At 41.8% G+C, this 18,222-nt stretch overlaps 1 protein-coding gene across 1 annotated transcript in view; it reads left to right on the top strand.

The window, feature by feature from the left end:
* Nucleotides 1-18,222, top strand: part of KAZN (kazrin, periplakin interacting protein) — a 1,222,068-nt gene that overhangs the window by 286,523 nt on the left and 917,323 nt on the right. The window lies entirely within an intron of this gene.

Below are 18,222 nucleotides of genomic sequence, written 5' to 3'. Positions count from 1 at the left end.
GATTGGATATGTTGAGTATTGGATTTCTGATTAGATCTTATTTGGAATTTAGTATTAAAATAGCTTTTTAAAAAGTCAAAGTAATACAGCTTAAGAAGAGTATATTTGTTGTCTCTGAGAATTTAACAGATCTCCCATTAGCCTTGGAAAAGTAAAAATCCATTTACATATAAACTTGGCAGGCATCATAGCTGGCACAGGCTTTGGAGTAGAGCAAATACTTGTCCCAAACAGCATTACTAAGTAACTAATGAATATTTTGGTGCATTTGCTGTACCCCTCCCGCCCCGCCCCAGTAAGTACATCAGCACAGGTTTTGCTAGCACTGAATTTATTGCGGAAGGTATTTAGCTCATTGTAGGCTATTGTTGAGATGTTATTCAAGGTTTCTCCTTGTGTACTATTTTATCGAAATATTTAAAAGTTATCTACTCCTTCTGGCTTTGTTGGTGGGTCTCTTCAGACGTGTTGATAGACAAACACCAGGTGTTTTAAGAGAATTGATAGTTTTCTGTGTTAGGGAAGCCAAATTGAACTAGATCTAATTGTCATTCCTACCTCTTCAGTGTTGGGAAATGTTTCAGGAAATGTTCTGTGGGTTTGGTGATTTTTGTGTTCATTTGCCCTGGGGATTTCTTCCTGAGCTTGTTTTCTGTTCAGCATTGGTGAGGTCAGAATGGTTGGTGGTTTCTTTCATTCCGCTCTGTAGCAGAGATTTTGAACTGTGGTTTCTTTGCTTTTGTTTCTACGCTGGTAGTGGTTTATGTTTTATTTTTAAAATCAATCCCGAAGCCTGGGTCTTGTACCAATAAGGCTTTAACTGGCTGTGCCTTTGTGCCTCTCTCACCTGTCAATGCCTGAAGCCGCCCCATGGGATTTTTGAGGCCCTCTGTTGAGATGGCCCGAATTATGCAAAGACTTTCATTCCTATTCATGGTTCTCCCGCTCTCCTTCATTATAAACAGCCCATTCAGCTTCTCCTCTCTCCCCCAGCCTGTCTGGTGGAAAAAGGAAGGATTCTGAAGCTATGACAGCCAATTTTGAAACTCAGAAAAAAGGGAAATTTAGAACAATTTACTGAATAAAAGAGAGCAAATTGTTCTTGAAAGGATTAGCTTTCCTCGAAATGCCTGGTCCCAATCCTGTAGCCAGCACCTCAGCCAAGGGAACTGCCTAACTGAATCCCAAAAGGCATTGTGTGTAAACTCCAGTTTGCAAAACCTAAGGTACTAAAAAAAGTGCATATTTTTCCTCTCCTTCACATCTGAGCTTAATAGTGCCTAGAACTGGATTTCAAAAATGTTTCATATTCCGGAAATGTTTGCGCCCACTGAATGCCTAATTCATTAGAGAGCCTTCATCCTTCGTGGTGTTGACAATGAAGTTTCCCTTTTTTATTTAAGGAGACTAAAATATCCCCTATCGTGTGGTCATCATGTAGGAATATTTTCTTATCATACTCTCTCCTGATCCCAAATCGATGACTGCTAGAATGTTCTCCTTTAAATGGCCAGATAAAATGGAGCGGGATATGGTGGATATTCTCCTAAGTCATATGCTAAAAAGGAAGGTGGGTTACATCTTCTTCCTCTTTCCTGAAGGTGGGTGTCTACCTGGGTCAGGTAGAAACGTCACGTGGAAACCCCATTGTTTCTTTTGCCTCCTAACATTCCAAGATTCCTTGCTTCTGTCTTTTAAACTAACAAAGGATGAAGTGGGTTGTGATGAGTTTAGTATGCCACTCTGATTGGTTTTCTTCCAAAACCACTAACTTTTTGAAACAGTGTTTTGGTTATGATCCTCCGTTCCTTGCTGAAGTCAATTGGGATCATGACACCTGCTACCCCCAGTCCTCCATCCTGCTACTGTCTCAGATGAGTGTTGCCAAACTTATGAAATGCCAAGGAATCCCGACGTTTTGGGGATGGCCAGGGATGATATGTGATTTTGAGTTTTGAAGTAGACACCTAAAAATATGTCATTTTTAAAAAAAGACTCTTTATTGGGCATTTTGGGGGCTAATTCACTTATTTTCCATCTGTGCTTTAACACTGCTTCTTCTCTCAATTCCAAAGACAAATGAATGTACTCATTTTCATACACTAAGTTCATCAACAGTGGGAGGCTGATAGAATGTAGATATAACTTATCTGAACATCCTTTCGTTCAGTCTGCATTTTGTGATATTAATAGGCATTTCTTAGGTTTGTGTGTTGCAGGATGTAAGCCTTTCAAGGGTAGTAACCACATCCTTGAACTTGGTTGGTATAATAGCCCTCTCAGTTCCATACCCACAGGGCCCTTAATAGTATTAGATGATGATGAAACTCTGACATCAGCTTACAAGTCGAATGAAGTCAGGCAAAAAGTGTTCCACAGAACCTGGAGGCTGCTTGAGAGTGACTGCTTAAAAGGCATAATCGATTCAAGTCACATCTGTCTTGGAAGCAATAAATCCTGCTTAGGAGAATGTCAAAGGCAAAAGCATTGCTGGACTATGAAATTCCACCTCTGAGGATTATAAAACAACGTGCACAGAGCAAACACATCTCCCAAGTATAATGGGGAAGCCAGAGATGATTGGCAGGCCTGACAATCCATCCTGGAAAATGGAATCGCGAAGGGAGCACCTCACATGGGCAGCCCAGAAAGCCTGCAATTAGGTATTCGTCCCCTAAATGTTTTGAGCGTGGAGGTGTCTGAAGAGGCGTAGCACCTCTACTTGCATTCCATTTCCTTTTTAGTTTGCAGGCCCCCAAATTCAATGGAGTTTGCCATTCAGATCACATTTGAAACCTGATCTTGTGGCTTTGATTCCTGAGAGCTCTGTCTAAACCCAAAATGCCGACTCAGCCTCCTAAGTGATTAGATTCATAACACCGAAGGAGCAATTCTTTCTGGTAGAGGTTAATTCTTTTACTCATATTATGTGACTCCGCACGCTAAGAGGGGTTGATTACAGCAAATTAAATCTCTCATTGGCAGTTCTCTCCCTTTACCCCCCAAAGACCTAATATCATTATTTATTAAGGGGAGACAAATGCTTGGAAAAATAATAAGATCGCTTTGTTGGCAGCAAGGTCCCCTTCTTGAAGGCTGAGTGCTAAAGGGTAGAGAACTTTCTGTGCACCTAGGGGCTTCCTTCTGCAGGCCATGGAACAAAGGGTGGCTGAGGGAGAGTCTGTGCTCTGCTGCCTGGGTCTGGACAGGAAGAGGGTAGCTTCTTTGCCTAAAACTTGGCCTGTACTGGGACTAAAAGAAAGAGCTTGTTTTAAGGGAGGCTGAATCATTGCTATACCCTTCTCAGAGGTCCATCTCTAGGAATGAAAGTAAACCCTTCAAAATAAAAATAAACCACACAACTGTCATCTCTAAACAAATCTCGAACAAAGTCCATCGTTAGGCGGAAAAGACCTGAAATTTGCCTTACTCTTCAAACTCTCCTTTTTTCCTTCTGCCCTTGTCTCCTCTTCCCTTTTCTTTTTGCTTTTCTTTGTCTTCTCCCTTTGCCCTTTTTCTCCCAACCCCACCCAGCATCTCTTCTCCTCCCCTCCTATTTTCTCCTTCTCTCAAATCTATTCCCCTCTTCCCTCCCTCGCCTTCTCTTCTTTTGGTTGGCAAAATAAATCTTAGCTGAGATGTGGAATTACATTCTGCGTTTTTCACTTCCTTCTCTTCCTTCCCTTTCCTGTTCTTTCCTTGTCTTTCTTTCTGTTATTTGTGTTCGGGGAACTGGAAAGCACATTTGCCAAAAGCCTATATTCCCCCTTGCCAAGCAAGAGCGGAAGCAGCAGCAGGAGGGAAACCTGGCATTCAGGAGGCAGATTGGGAGCCCTGCCAGGATCAGACACTGCATAGGATTTGGGTGGCTTCATTTCTCTTTTCTCTTTTTAAAAGAGCTGTCTAGCAAACTCTTCTAGATGATTGTGCTTTCCAATTGGTTTCTGGCAAAACTGGGCCGATTGAACATGATCAGCTATTTTAGCTGTCTGGACACTCCCTGGCCTCAGATGCGGAAGTGCAGTGTGGACCAGAGGAACACTTGGCTCAGGTTCCTGGCAGAGAGGGAGGGTTAGCGCCCCAAAGTCAACATCACCTTGCATTGGGAAGGACGCCTTGGGAACTGAGCAGTTCACACCTATGACAGAAGTACATTTTAATTTGATTCTCCTGTTACTAGCACTTTCCATCCCTCCAGATTCTTTCCGAAGTTGATACTGTGGTCAAGGTAGGTAGGCCTCTGTGGCTGTCACTGGTACAGTTATCTGGAGTTTTCTAGCTGCTGCCGGCTTTAGGGTTATGCCTATGAATGTGACCTGGTTAGCCCTAGAGAATGTCTTGCCCTCACTTTGTACAAACTGAGACATCAGAAGGATCCTGGGCTTAAGAAGGTCACAGATGCTGGCTGCGGCTATGAATGGTACCGCACATGTGGGTTTTCCTTATCCTCTGGGATGTAACACCATGATGGAGAAAGAATTAGAACTCTCCTCCCTAGATTCTCTTCCTTAGCAAGCAGGGAAGAAACTCTGACATTAGAACCAGAGAAAACAGGCAAAGCTTTCATCCTAAGAAAATTACCCTGCGATATCTTGAAGTCTACTCATCCCATCAGCTTTCCACCTTGTAAAAGTCATAGGAGAAAGAAATACTTAAATGGATGCTGAAGAATTTAGTTCCCTTCACTAAAAAGCTACAATGATAAGCTGATTATTCAAAGGAGTCTTAGCACATCCCCTCAAATAATCCATGTGTTCCATTACACATCCTTTCCCTGCGAGTTTGCAAAAGCAATGCTTATTTTCCATTCTTAGTTGCAAAACTATCAAATCAGCAAGTCCAAAAGCTTGTAGTTTTTTACATAACTCTTACAAGCACTCTTTCCATTCTGCCACAATAGTTTTGATCTTTAAAATGTGTTTTTTTTTTTTTTTTAGATAAATAAACTTTAAGCCACAGGTATTGCCAGGCTTAGATGCAATCCCTTCAGTTACAGAACTTCTGTACTTACCCTTCGTGTTTAGAAGAAATGGAGGATAAGACATAAAATTGTAATACTCTTGTTCTGTTAAGCTTGTGTCTAGGGTTTTTTTAAGTTGATAGAGAAAGTTAGACCCTCCTGAGACCTCTGTCATCTTTGTAAAATCCATAAAGCAAAATGTTCAGAGAATGCAAAGTTGTTTCAGTGTTTGGTGCGCCAAGACACAGGTCGAGTTGGTAAATGAGACTCAGAAAAAAGATTGATTTCCATTCATTGTATTCTGAAGGAAAGGTGCACCTCTTACTTGGGGTGAGTGATGCTTGAATAGAGTAGTGTCTATCAAACTGGTACAACTTCCATAGATCTGTATAGTGCCAAAGGACAATTTGGGAATTTATTGGTGCAAAACTTCAATTACTTTTGTAACAGTCAAATATTTTGTACATCATAGAGCTTTTATGTTACATTTTTGATACTGAGTCATTAGTTTAATAACATTTAAAATGATAATAAAATAGAATTTATGCTGGTCTAATAAGTGATGGTTCCTGTTACAGCGAGCAGGATACGAAATAGTAACAAAATCATGTAAGGAAGGTTGGGGTGAGGATTCGGTTAGGATTCTTTGGTTGTCAGCAACAGAGACCAGCTCTGATAAACATTAACAGGGATACAGTTAATAGAAACCCATGGGTAGCTCATAGGAAAAGATAAAGAATTACATCTCAGAAAAGATAGGAGAGAGGGTAGCTATGGAGATTTAGGTGTCAAAAACTTAAAAGCAGTTGTTTCAGGGTGCTGTGGTTGGGACAACTTGGCTCCAACCATTTTCTTTCTCTGTGTCACTTTGATCAAGATTCAAATCCTTGGAAAAATCTGATGATCTGTCTTAGGTCACTGGGCCCTCCTCTCTTTGACCGTGGGCAAGTAGGCTTGTTGATGGATGGTCTCGCCATGGCTGTGAGCAAGTGCAGACAGGTATTATTACCACAAGAAGGAGGAGTAGATGCTGGCAGACACCGCTGCAGATGGAGGCAATAATTAATTTACCCTGCCTGCTGCATGTGTGGACTTCATGCTTGGGTCTCAGTACACAGCTTGGCACTGCTCTAAGTTCTAGGGACAGAGAGGGACAGAACTTTACCCCTACCTCTCCTCCCCCACCAGAGGGGTTCAGGATTAGATGGATAACTGGACATTGAAGTGCTCCATGATACATACTGATGACAGTGTACATGGGGGCTATGGAATCTCAGAGAAGGACCTAGCTGATATTTGCAGATCACTTTACTGTTAACAAAGCACTTTTGCTAGCATTTTCTCATCTTCTCAGCCATGAGAAGGACAGGAGGTTGGGTATTATTATCTCTATTTTGAAAACTAGGTATTAAGCTTTAATAAAATAGCCTTTTTTACATTGTTCCATCCAGCCCATCACAAAGAAAGAGTAATTGATTTCTTACTTGTAGATGGTGACGCAGAGTATTTGCTTCCTGAGGGGTTATTAAATAGATAGAAAGGGGGTATGTAATTTTGAGAAAGAAGAACATTAAAACCTGGCTTCAGATATAGAATACCTCACATAACTAAAAATATTTTGACAATTGTAATATGTTGGTACATTCTTAAAGCTACACACTACCCTCTCAGATTCCTAGAAAGGTTCAGCTTCCAAGAATATGGTTTACAAAAGTATTTAAATAGAATAGGAAATATATTACAGCCCCCTACCTCACATATCTCATTTTCTTCATGATGTCTATTGTGATGTTGGCAAATACTTGGCTTCCAAAATAATACCCAATCCCACTATCACCCTTTAGATGAGTGGCTCCCAGCTGAGAAGGAAGCAGAGCAACTTTGCTTCCCTCCCACACCGGGTGATATTTGGCAATGTCTGGAGATATTTTCAATTGTCATGACTGGCAGGGGGTGAGTGTGCTGCTAGCATCCAGTAAGTAGAAGCCAAGGATGTTGCTAAACTTTCTACAATGCACAGGAGAGCTGCTCACAGCAAAGAATTATCCAACTTCAAATGTTAGTAGTGTCAAGATTGAGAAACCCTACTTTAGGTCAAAGGCTAACTTTTTAATTATTTATGGAACACTTTTGATTTCGAAATTCTTTTATTTCAAGCCCTATAATTGATCATAATTGATTTGCCAGATACATCTTCGTTATCCATTCACTCACTTTCTCCTTTTTCCGTTGAACATCTGTTATGCGCCAGGGATGTTGCCAGCCTGTGGGGGAAACACCGGTGAAAATGAAAGGAGTAATCTTTGCCCTCAAGGATCTCGGATTTCACTGGGGGCAACTGACTATAAATACGGGAGTAAACAGATAATAGTGAGTTTTAATATTTGTCTTAAAGAAACACTATACCAGGACCCCATTTAGATAACAGTTAAAAGACATTCTCTTTGAACATGACATTTAAACTTAGATCTGGGGATGGAGAGAGAGAGAGGAGTGTGTGTGTGTGGCGGGGCGGGGGTGCGGAGAGGGAGAAAGAGAAGCCTTGTCTCATGCTTTATTGCATATATCTGTACTTTAGTTGTGTGTGTTAAGCATTACCCCATGAGGTAATTGGAAATAGCTCCCCTGAGATGTTGCAAAAGATCTATACAAATTATTTTTTCAGAAATTTACATTTAATTTAGGGAATATAACAATTCCAGCTGGTCCCTTGGGAACAGACAATCCTTTAATCCTTTGCCTATTGGTGTCCACAGAGGAACCGGGATCTCAGGCTTTTCTAGCTAGATGCTGGGGGCATAGAGACACACACAAAAGAAGGCTAGGGTAAGAGTTGTTTGAATTTCATGAGACATAGGAGTGGGATGGATGAAGGGAAAATGAGGAAAGTGTAGAGTTGTTCTGAACAAGAATATGAAGAATATGCAGTAACTTACCGGAAGAGCAGCCTCATAGAATCTAGCCAATAGTCAATTCTCAATTATGTACCCATAGATTATCCATGGGCAAAGCATTTCTTCCCTGGTGGCATGCACTCAGGAAATGTAAACCAATGTTAGTTTGAATGAGATAAAATTAGAAAAGTAATTTCATTGCCAATATTTTTTTCCACCACAATTGAATTCAATATCAGACTTTTTTCTTATCTGTTATTTAGTATCTTTTTAAGGTTGTAGCTTCCATCCATTAGTCAGATAATAGACAGCCAAATGTATACCATATAATTATAATCTTAAAAAAATTACACTTAGAACAGGAATCCTTATACACATTCATATTAAACTCAAACAGTCCCACAAGAGTAGCCAGGTAAGTTGAGGCATGGTGTTGCTAAGTGTCAACATTTAAATCTGACGTTGAACCTGGGAATACAGCCAGTAAGACTCCTTGGTGCCAACTCGAGCCAATAACCCGTGTTCCTTCATTCCTTGTCTTTGAGTAAATCACACTTAAAAGTAGTTTAATAATGAGATGGTGACCTGGCTATTTCAAGTACTCACTTATTCCTGTGGGACTTGAACCAAAGTCATTTGCTTTGGCCAGCTTAGTAGCCCAGAGACTTGCTTTCAGAATGGATGTTCTTGTATTGGATTACTGAGTCTGATCCCTCTTTTATTTTTCTCCTTCAAAAGTACAAAACAAAGAGGAGCTCATGATACAATTGATACTGAGAATCATGGCATAGATTTGTATCCGTGACTGCTGCCTTAAGAAACCATCCCAAAACAGTGGCTTTAAGCAACAGCTACTTACATACTTCCTGTAAGTCTATGGATTGCCTGGGTAATTCTGCTAATACAGACAGTCTTGGCTCATCTTGACTGGTGTCCCTCATACATTGTGCACTGGGGCCTGGCTGATCTTAGATGAACTCAGCTGCAATGACTCACCTCTCTCACCCTCCTTAGCAGGCTAACTCCAGAATATTTCCATAGTGGTGATAGGGGTCCATAAAAAGAAAAAGTAGACAAAGCATTCACTTTTCTAGCCTCTGTTTGTATCAAGTTTGCTGCTATCCCATTGGCCAAAGCAAGTCACATCACCGAGCCCAGAGTGAGTGTGAGAAGATATCACCAAGAGGTATAAAATATGGGCCATTAATTCAATCTATCACACGAACAAATCAGCACAAGATTTCTTAGGCTAACTCTTGGCAATTTTTTATCCATTGGAAATGGGAGTTTAAACTGCCCTAAAGCAAGTTTTATGGACCTTCTCTTTTGGAAAGACTGCTCTAGTTGGTTTATTTAGAGGGCACGAACTATGTTCTTATGCTCCTATATGTGCACAGAGGACAGACTGTCTGAACAGCTGGAGGACATAATTTAAGAGGCCTCTACATCAAACTTGGGCAGGATGACTTCAAATGGGCTGGTGATGAACTGTGAGAAGTGTAGGCTTGTGACAGAGCTAGAAACATGATGAGCCATTAAAAGTACATCAATTCAGCTGGTCATTGCAACAGGTGCATGGTTAATTTGTTCAACAAATACTTCCTGAGCTTATACCAACAACCTGAAAGTCACAGTGGTACACATTGCAGAGTGATGTGAAAAATAAAGGTAGTGAAAGATTATTGAGTACTTACTATATGCCAAACACTCTGCTAAGGACTTCACCTCCATTATCTCATTTAATACCCCCAGTGACTTTGTGAGGGACGTGGGATTTTCCCTATTTTACAGGTGAGGAAACTGAGGCCCAAAGAGGACATTTATTTAAAGTCACACAGCTAGTGAATACCTGTGCTAGTTTGATTGCAAAAATGGCTGTCATTCTTTGCTTTCTTTCTTTGCAATGTGACTTTGCAGCCTTTCTCTATAAGAGGCATTTACTTACCCTTTGATTCTGAACTGGCCTATACTTTCTTTGGCTAAGATAATGCAGTAAAAAGGGTGGGTTGCTTTAGAGACTAGACACCAAGATACCTTGCATATTTCTGCTCTTTCTTGAAATTCTCTCTACCATGAGAACAAGCCTGAGCTAGCTGCCTGGAGGGTGAGAGGTCACGTGGAGCCCAGGTGAGTCATCCTGCTGAGTCCCTCCTAGACTAGCCAGCTCCCAGCAAACCTACTGAAGTGACAATGTATGAGAAAGCCCAGCAGATTTCAGCTGGGCTCATCCCAGAACAGCATAACCACTAATCTGCACATTTATAAGAAATAATAAAGTTCCAAGGTGTTTTGTAACGTAGCAAGAGCTAGCTGACACAATTGCATATCCAATATTTGAATTCAGGTCTGACTTAATAAGCCCTATAACTGAAAGGGGAGCTGGAAAGTGGTCTAGTCGTGTTCTAAGGAGAAAGAGGAAAATAGATTTGATGAGGTTTTAGCCAGTCTCTGCAACATGTGCCCCCTGGTTTTACACCATTCATCCAGCTTGAGAACCATAGTAATGGTGATGGATTTAATGCACTTAGGCAAAAGGGTGCATTGAATGCATTTAAGCAAAAGGATGTTATGGTTATATTTGGCTATTTGAAAGATTACTTTGGAGGAAGAGTGAAAAATGGATTGGCTGAGGTGAGACTGAGAACAGGAGGCAGTTTTTTTGGCAATGGACTATAATGAGGGGCAGTAAGATTAAAGAGGAAAAAATATATTCAGGGAATGGTTAGCAAGTAGCAATTTCATTAATTGAAATTTGGAGGTAAAAGTGAGAGATGGGTCTAGGATGAGCCTCAGATTATGGTTTAGTAACACCTCATAAAGGAAACAGAAGGAACGGCAGGCTTGAATGGGGAAGTAATGAGCTTGATTTGGAGATTGAAAATCTAGGGACCCATGGTACATCTAGGTGTAGTTGTCTAAGAGACAGTCCTTTGTCTTCAGCCTGAGAGAGAGTTCTGGGCTCAAGGAACACATCTGGGAGTCATCAGTGTCTCTGCTGGTCATTGGAGTTATGCTGTATCCATCATAGTTTTTAACAGCAGACATCAGCATACCCTCTAACTAATTTAACTAGAAAGGACTTTTTAAGAGAGATTTTGTTAGCCTACAGAATCTCTAAGAGGTCTTGAAACTGGGTTTAGAGACTACATAGCCAGAAATAACAGTAGCCAGGAGAAACCATCCATAAGACTGTTAGTGGAAACTGCACAGCAGCTGCCTCACACAGCCAGGTGATGGGTGGCATCCGTGACACCAAGGACAGAATGCTAGGACTCCATCCAGAGCTATCCTAGAGAACCAAGTACTTCTGCCTCCAGTTTGCTAAAGGAGCCAATCTCTTCTCTCACCATGGCTGTCTCATTGGCCACCAGCACCTTACTCCTAGGTGCAGAACGTAGGCCACCTTGGGAAATGTAGCTGCAAGGGAATTTTTAGCTTTCCATTTTCTGTAGTTCAGGGAGGTGGGCTAGAGAGTGGTCGAATGTGTGTGGCCTGAGCCAATTCGTGGTACCCCAAACATAGACATGGAGGAAACTCCACAGGGAAATTAAGACAGTGAGGAACAAAGGGAAAAAGAAACACTCTGTGAAATAGGCAAGAAAATCCCCGTTTCACTTAAACTAGATTGAGTTGGGCTTCTGTCACTTGCAACCTGAGGAAGTTTGAATGATAGGGTACCCAAACCTTATAGGAAATGTCATCCTTTGTATGCAATACTGTCCCATTGATATTCCATACTTGGTTAGCCACAGGACAGGGTGGGAGCTCTCCCTGAGCAGAGGTGTCTGGTCACTTGAAATTAAGCTCCAGGGACCCACTCATTTCTACACTTGTGCAGTCAAGCACAGAACTTGAATTCAAAGACCTGTATAAAGCTACAATCATTTAAAAGCATAACTTACTAAGAAGAAACGTGAATGTATACGTGGAGGTGGCATAAGAAGTTTTATTCCTGGTCTGGGAAAAAAAAAAAACTTGTTCTGGAAGCACAAGCTGTACGCTGGTGTTCATAAGTGATGTGTACCATAGTTGAGTGTATGTGATGACTTTTAAATATATTTTCAAATAAAATTTGAATCAGTGTTTTCAGAATCTTTGAAATACCTCTACAAAATACAGTTATGCAGAACACAGTTTGGAAATGGATGCCCTACACTGCATTTTCCCAGCTGCATCAAAAAGGAATAATTCCTTTGTTATGAGTTGAATTGCATCTTCAAGAATAGCTATGTTGAAGTCCTAGCTCCCAGAATCTAAGAATGTGACATTATTTGGACATTGGGTCTTTACAGAGGTAATCATGTTAAGGCCATTAGAGTGGGTGCTAATCCATTATGACTGATATGATATGGTTAAGCTTTGTATCCCCACCCAAATCCCCATAATCCCCATGTGTCAAAAGAGAGACCAGATGAAGGTGATTGGATCATGGGGGCAGTTCCCCCATGCTGTTCTCATGATAATGAGTGAGTTCTCAAAAGATCTGATGGTTTTATAAGGAGTTCTTCCCCCTGTACTTCTCCTTCCTGCCGTCTTGTGAAGAAGATGCCTTGCTTCTGCTTCACCTTCCACCATGATTGTAAGTTTCCTGAGGCCTCCCCAGCCATGCTGAACTGTGAGTCAATTAACCTCTTTCTTTTATAAATTACCCAGGCTTGGGCAGTTCTTTATAGCAATATGAAAATAGACTAATACACTGGTGTCTTTATAAAAAGGGGAAATTTGGAGACAGAGACAAATATGCACAGAGGTGAGACAATGTGAAGACACATCTTGAAGAGCACCATATGAAGATGAGGGATTGGAGTGATGCATCTGTAAGCCAAGACATGCATGGGGCTACCAGAAGCTGGGAGAGTGGCCTGGAACAGAGGCTCCCTTAGAGCCTTTAAAAGGAACTTACCCTGCTACCTTCTTGATTATGAACTTCCAGCCTCCAGCACTGTAAGACCGTAAATTGCTGTTGTATCAGCCACCCAGTCTGTGCTGCTTCCTTGTGTCAGCCACAGGAATCTAATACACCTCTCCTGATGAGAAGATCACAAACTAAGACTAAGGTGTTTTTTTACCAGGTATAATGTGGTTCAATAGTAGTGCATTTCTTTTTTTCTTAGTTTAATGGAATAAAAATGGTTGCACTTTGAGGCCAACCTGTGTGTTTCCTTGATCTCCACAGAGTAACAGCCTTGAATGCTGGCCCTAGAGGTTTTTGTTTTATCAAAGATAAGCCTAGGGTCCTCTAAGAGCCCAGGCTTGGCATAGCAGGTGGCTGTGTTTTAACAGCATTTGCTGTAGGTGGTATCACTGTTGTTTATGCTGCTGATGCCAACATCACGCATAATTTGTTGATTCCTTATTATTGGCTTCCCTGGGTGATGGGAAGTTGTCACCTGGCTTAAGGCTTTCTTTTCATCATCATTACTGCCTCCACTCTGTCATCCTTCCAACTCTAAATCAAAGGGAAACATGTCTTCTCTCATCTGGGAAGTATTCCAGATGCATATTATTAGAATGGAGGAGCACTTGACATTTCGGATGATCTTTAGGGCTTCTTAATCAGTTTCAACCAAATCTTGATACTTTAGAGGACGCATGGGGGCAAACAAGCAAGTGGAATGGAGATTGAGCAAGGCTTACCGGCAGCTGTAGCTTGTGGACAGAGTCATGCTGCTACCCCAGGGGACAAGTCGAGTCTCTCCCAGGATCCAGAATTTGGCTCAGTGTGGCAAACCTGGTTGTCATCTTCTGTCCACCATCTTCTGCCTTTGGAGGGATTGTGGAGTGGATTAAATTCCTCTCCCAGGACTTTTCCAGTTCCCTGGACTGTTACCTGCTCTTTTGCATGAGGCTTCTGTCTCCCTGGTCCAGTTTCCTTGATGTGCCCCCATTAGTCAGACTTGCCCTTTCCCCATCGTTGTCTGTGTCCCCAGACCCATCCTCTCCCAGCAGTCCTTGGGGAGGCCGTCTGTAAAGTATCTATTTGCATTTGGAAGAAGGAAAGACTCTGGGAAAGTGCAGTGTTTTTCATGAAGGCTTCACTGAGTGCTATGTGCCAGACAGTGCAGTTGCCCTTTCTTTTTAGTTTTGCGGAGCAGCATGAGAGTATTTTGGGATAGGAGGGCATGGGCCCTTAAGGGAACGTAGCCAGCCTAAATCAGAGCAGCTGAAGGGGGCGGGGGAGGGGGACATGAGCCACCACTTTCTAAAGGAGTGAATCTGGAGTAGTTTGTATAATTTGGGAGTCTGGCAAGGATAGAGATTTGAGATTGAGGAGCCTCAAACTGTTACGTGACTAGCTACTTGGTCTACCTGTGGGACAACGCTGTTTATCTTGTGCCAACCCTTCTCCAGATTTGGTTGGAGTATTCAAGTATAGTTCTTATTTTCAAGGAGGCACAATTAAGCTGCTTGCATAGTTGGCTGGAAAATGCTTTTCAGCCAACAGTCAACCATTCGAAGAAAGATCAATACATTCTCATAGAAATTTTCTATAGATACAACAGCTTATTATAGAAGAAAAAATATATTTTTTAAAATTCTATAAGCACATCTGAAATTTTCCCTTCATTAATGGAATGTTTCTAATTCACTGATAAGGCTGTTCCTTCTTCAGCAATATGGACAGGTTTACTCTTCCAGAGCCCAGGAATTGGCACTATTTTGTCACTTGTCCCTCCACCCTCCCTTCTTTGTCTTCTAGGACCTCCAATACCTCCTCTTCATTCTGCGTTGCTGATAGCTTTTTCTCTATATCCAAGTGTTTATTAGGATTCAGTCCCAGAAGCCCAGAGAGAAGATGGTAGAGGGGCGTGTGAGCTTGTCCAGAGTGGGCCACCTAAACAAAACCAGAAAATCATCCATCAGGGATTCCAATTACAAAAAAGGCTCACGTGCACACACACACACACACACACACACACAAAATCACTAAACATTTGGAAACTACTGACAAAATGAGGCAGAAATGACAAAATTACAGACTCAATAAACTGGAAAACTTACATCTGAGAAAATAGCTAGCAGATAAATTGGAACGGGATTTTTAAATAAGTATAATTAATATCTTCAGAGAAATAAGAAAATCTTGCATCTGAAAAATCAGAACACAGGCCCTTCATTCATCCATTCGTTAATTCCACCCCTACTGATTGAGTTCCTTCTGTATGCTAGGCATAGTTAAAGCACTAGGAAATCGAAAGTAAGTGAGGCAAAGTCCCAGTCTTCCCGGAGCTTAAAGCCTAGGTGGGAGAGATAAAAACATAACTAGTGAAACAAATAAATTTATGTGTCAGGTGATGTATTGTAGAAGGAAATAAGGTACAGTCAGAGGTTTAAGAGGTGTAGGAATTGGAGTAGGGGCATACAGTATACGTAGGGTGGTCCAAAAAGGCCTTAAAAAACTAAGAGAGTGGATAAACCAAGTGGATGTCAAGAGACAGACCGTTTCAGAGACAAGGAACAGCAGGTGTCAAGGCCCTGAGTCAGGAGGATGTCTCAGCTCTTCAAGGAACAACCAAGAGACAACAGTGGTTGGAGGAGGGTGAGCAAGGGTGGGAGTTCCAGAGAATAAATCAGAGTAGAAGACAGGGCAAGGTAAGCCATTTATGGCTTTGAAGGAATCTGGCTTTTATGCTGAACAAAAGAGGAAGCCTATGGGGGATTTCAAACAAAGGAATGATATAATTGGATTAAACATTCCAAAAGAGTAACCTGTACTATAGGGCCTAAGGAATGGAAACTAGGTGACCTATTAGGAGACGGTAACCCAGATATGAAATAATGTTAGCTGGACCATTACCTCTCCAAGGTGGTGAGAAATGGACAACTTCTGGAATTCCTTTTAGATGATGCCAAGAAATTTTGTTGATATATAGGATGGGAGGTGAGAGAGAAAGAGAGGAAGGAGTCAAGGGCAACCCTGAGGATTTTGGCTTGGGCATCTGGAAGAATCGAGAAGGCTGGAGGGAAGGGAAGGAGAGTGAGAAGATCAAGGGGAGGTGATTGAAGGCAGAATCAAGAGTCTGGGTTGGGACATACGTTTAAGATGCTGGGAGACCTCCAAGTAGAGATATTCAGTGAGAAGCCTGGGGTTCAGGGAAAGAATCAGATTGGAAACACAAAGTTATGTGACAGGGCAAGTTCCTCTAGGGAGTTAGTGTAAATGAGGAGTGGAGAAGTCCCAGGACTGAGCCCTGGGAAAGACTAGTTTCCAAAAGCTGGGAAGGCGAGGAGGAAACAGCACAAAGACTGAGACGGAGCAGCCGGTGAAGGTGAAGGAGGCTTCAAAGAGAGTGCTGCCACCATAACAAGCTGAAGAAAGCATATTAAGAAGCTGAAAATGATCCTTTGTGAGCAATTCTGCTGATAGATGGGCCAGAATGAGGATGTTCATTGATCACTGGAGGCAGCAATGTGGAGGACATTGGTCCCTGTGATACGAGAAAATTAGATGGATTCTGGGGGCGTGAGCCCAGCTGGAATGAATTCGGGAAAGAATGGGGAGGGGTGTAGAGATGACTTCTTAGTGGAATTTTACCAAGGGGCAGATCATGGGTCCAGTAGTTAAAGAAGAATATAGAGTTAAGAGAAACAGGGAATTTTTTGTTTTGTTTTTAAACAGAGCATATCATGTGTTGTTGAGAATGAGAGAAAGATTGTTGATGCAGGAGATGAGACAGTGCCTGCCATAATGCTCTTGCATACGTTGTCAAGATGGAAGGAGTTTGAGAAAGAACCAGTTAGATATCTTTTAAATTAAAAAAAGTAAACGTTAAAAAAAAAAAAAAAAAAAAAAAGGCCGGTCAAGGTGGTGCATGCCTGTAATCCCAGCACTTTGGGAGGTGAGTCAGGTGGATCACCTGAGGTCAGGAGTTCTAGACCAGCCTGGCCAACGTGGCGAAACCCCATCTCTACTAAAAATACAAAAATTGGCCAGGCGTGGTGGCACCTGCCTGTAATCCCAGCTTCTTGGGAGGCTGAGACAGGAGAGCTGTTTAAACCCAGGAGGCAGAGGTTGCAGTGAGCCAAGATCACACCACTGCACTTCAGCCTGTGCGACAGAGCGAGACTCCATCTCAAACAAAACAACAACAACCACAAAAAAGAAAAACCCACCACTACAGGAACCTTATTTTCTAAGTAGACTAGAAGAATGAACAAATACGAAGAGCGAGCAGGAAGGTCAGGCTGATAGCTTCCCCCAGAAAAATCATACAGGAATAAACATGAGCATTCGAAAAAACAAGTTGATATGTGGAGTTGAGGAGCCAGGAGAACCAGGAGAAAAATAGGGAGAATGAAGGGGATAACATTTGCCGTCATAATGGCTGGAGTGTTTGTAGAGCTGAATAAAGACATGTGTCCTCAGATTGAACAGGACCACCGGGTTCCACCCAGGATTGAAAAATCATAGTAACGGTCACAGTAGTAGTCGTAGTAAAAACTTACACATTGAAATATCATAGTGGCATTTCAAGTTATCAAGTATAAAGACAAAAATTGAAAAGCTGCCAGAGACAGGCTGGTATGAGTTAGGTCACAAAGGGGCTCTGAGATCAAGGAAAAAATTTTATTCCAAGAGCAATAGAAGCCACTACAGGATCCTAAGAAGGGAGAAGGATGGTGATAAAAATCTGACTTTTTACAGATGTTTTAGATTACTGAGGGAGAGTAGATGATGGCAAAAAGACTTGATGGAGCCAGGCATAGTGGCTCACACCTGTAATCCCAGCACTTTGGGAGGCTGAGGCGGGAGAATCAATTGAGGCCAGGAGTTCAAGACCAGCCTGGCTGACATGGCAAAACCCCATCTCTAATACAAATATAAAAATTAGCTGGGCATGGTGGCATATACCTGTAATCTCAGCTACTCAGGAGGCTGAGGCACAAGAATCACTTGAACTGGGGAGGTGGAGATTGCAGTGAGCTGAGATTGTGCCATTGCACTCCAGCCTGGGTGACAGAGCAAGACTCTATCTCCAACTAATAATAATAATAATAATAATAATAATAATAAATTGATGGTTGGGGCAATTGTGGAAGCAGGGAGAGCAGGTAAGAAGTTATCAGATTTGTGCCATCAAGAGGTATTTATAACTATTAATATGAAAGTGAGTATTGAGAGCCTAAGTGTCCAGCACTAGTATAAACACTGTACATATGTTTATTTATTCCATATTCATTACAACCCTCTAAGGTAGGGTTGTCTATAATCTCCATATGACAGATGAGAAAAGGGATTCCCAGAGAGGTTAAGTAAGTTACTGGAGGTCACCCAGCCAGTAGGTGGCAAAGCTAAGGTTTGAACCTGGGTAATCTGGCTTCAGAGCCCAGGCCTTAATCAATACACATTAGGGCTTTGCACTAGAG

This window comes from Pongo abelii, chromosome 1 (genome assembly GCF_028885655.2).
Source record: "Pongo abelii isolate AG06213 chromosome 1, NHGRI_mPonAbe1-v2.0_pri, whole genome shotgun sequence".
NCBI lineage: Eukaryota > Metazoa > Chordata > Mammalia > Primates > Hominidae > Pongo > Pongo abelii.
Note: the sequence above shows the minus strand (reverse complement) of the source record. Positions and strands in the feature narration are given on the sequence as shown.